This window comes from Sinocyclocheilus rhinocerous, unplaced genomic scaffold (assembly GCF_001515625.1).
Source record: "Sinocyclocheilus rhinocerous isolate Xijiao unplaced genomic scaffold, SAMN03320098_v1.1 scaffold736, whole genome shotgun sequence".
Lineage (NCBI taxonomy): Eukaryota > Metazoa > Chordata > Actinopteri > Cypriniformes > Cyprinidae > Sinocyclocheilus > Sinocyclocheilus rhinocerous.
The window spans coordinates 179973-182341 of record NW_015631744.1 but is presented as its reverse complement, the minus strand read 5'-3'; the positions used below and the strand labels follow the sequence as shown (position 1 = coordinate 182341).

At 36.2% G+C, this 2369-nt stretch overlaps 1 long non-coding RNA gene across 1 annotated transcript in view; it reads right to left on the bottom strand.

Annotated features, from left to right (window-relative positions):
• LOC107741970 (uncharacterized) overlaps positions 1 to 2369 on the bottom strand; it is a 23244-nt gene that overhangs the window by 14224 nt on the left and 6651 nt on the right. The window lies entirely within an intron of this gene.

The following is a 2369-nucleotide window of genomic DNA, read 5'->3' as shown; positions in this document are numbered from 1 at the left end:
TAGCTTCAGTCCACTCCTTGTGAAGCTCTCCCAAGTGTTTGAATCAGCTTTGCTTTATTCTCAAGCTTGCGGTCATCTCTGTTGCAAATATATAATTTATAAATACAGACACAAATGGTGTTTCCAGTAATGAACAGAGGCTGTTTGAACACACACACACACACACACACTCACACAGACACGCGCACGCGCGCACACACACCACTGACATTCAGGAAAGCAGGGAGGGAAAAACACCTGAAACAGACGAGTGTTATTTCCTGTGGTTCTGGAGGATTATGGGATCCCTACAGCGAAGCGTGGAGTGCACAGACAGATAAAGACAAACACAGAGTGCATATATAAGCAGTAAAAATAATAATAATAATAACCCAGGTAAAGTCAATGTCATGAAACCTGTACACTACCAGTCAAAAGTTTTTGAACAGTAAGATTTGTAATGTTTTTAAAGAATTATCTTCTGCTCACTAAGCCTGCATCAAAAACGTATTTTGGATCAAATAAATGCAGGCTTGGTGAGCAGAAGAGACTTCTTTAAAAACATTAAAAATCTTACTGTTCAAAAGCTTTTGACTGGTAGTGTATATTACTGCTCTGAACCACATTAAACGTCTTAAAGTTAACACTTAAAAAATTGTTTTTTAAATAAATAAACGTAAGAGTTAATTGTGCAAACTATATATATATATATATATATATATATATATAAAGTTTCCTCAAAGTAATGTCTTGGTCTTATCCACTTTTAAATAATAAATGATAAAAAAATAAATAAATTGAAAGTAAGATTCAAGTGTGCAAATTTATGATTATCAAGATAACATTTGGTTAACAAAATATGTGAAAAAATAATGTTTTATACAATAATGTCTTGAATTTATTCACCAGGTATTTTAAATAATAAAGGATAACAAAAAATATTAATAAATAATTTTTAAATGTAAGGGTTAAGTGTGCAAATTTATGCTGATCAATATAAAATGGTTAACAAAATACATATAAATATAACAGAGTTTCACAAAATACTGTATTGACCTATCCATCTGGTATTTTTATATAATAAATTTAAAAAATATATATTTTTTTTAAACGGTCAAGCTTTTTTCTTTAAATGTAAGAGCTAGGTGTGCAAATTTATGCTTGGCAATACAATTTGGTTTGCAAATATATATAATAAAATTTTCGCATTATAATGTCTTCCAATATAAAAGTGACTTTTCTTTACTGCTCATGTCATAAAGGCCACATGCGAATAGAAATATATTAACCAATAATATAACCGCACAATTTAAATGATCCAACCAAATCCAGACTGACATTTTTTTTAGACAATGTACTATTTTGGTTATTAAGATGCAGACAAACATAACATTTATGAATCTGAATGTGAATGAGATTGAGAGCTTCAGATTACATTTACATTTAGTCATTTAGCAAACGCTTTTATCCAAAGCGACTTACAAAGTAGAAGCAATCAGACCAACGAGAGAGCAACAATATACAAGTGCTGTGACAAGTCTCAGTTAGTCCAGCACAGTGCACATAGCAAGGTGTTTGTTATATATAAATAAATTAGACCGAATAGAATAGAATAGAATAGAATAGGTAAGTGCTAGTATTAATTGGTCAGGTGATGGCGAAAAAGATTGTTTCTTGAAAATGTTTAAAGACTCAGCTGCTCGGATTGAGATAGGCAGGTTGTTCCACCAGCTGGGAACAGTCCAGGAAAAGGGCCGTGAGAGTTATTTTGTGCCTCTTTGGGATGGCACCACGAGGCGTCGTTCACTTGCAGAACGCAAGCTTCTGGAGGGCGCGTAGGTCAGAACTAGCGAGTTTAGGTATATCGGTGCAGCGCCAGTGGTTTTCTTCTAGGCAAGCATCAGTACCTTGAATTTGATGCGAGCGGCTATTGGCAGCCAGTGCAAGCTGATGAAGAGAGGTGTGAAGCAAGCTTTCTTCGGCTTGTTGAAGACCACTCTGGCTGCTGCATTCTGGATCAGTTGCAGAGGCTTGATAGTACATGCAGGGAGGTCCAGTCTGGAGAGAACAAGAGCTTGGACAAGGAGTTGTGCATCTGCTCTGTTAGGAAGGGTCTAATCTTCCTAATGTTGTATAAGGCAAACCTGCAGGACCGGGCCTTTGTAGCAATATGGTCTGTGAAACTTAACTGATCATCCATCACAACTCCAAGGTTCCTGGCTGTCCTGGAAGGAGTTATGGTTGACAAATCTAGCTGCATAGAGAGGTTGTGATGAAGTGCTGGGTTGGCTGAGACAACGAGCAGTTCTGTCTTAGCAAGGTTGAGTTGAAGGTGATGATCCTTCATCCATTCTGAAATGTCTCTCAGACAGGCTGCAATGTGAACAGCT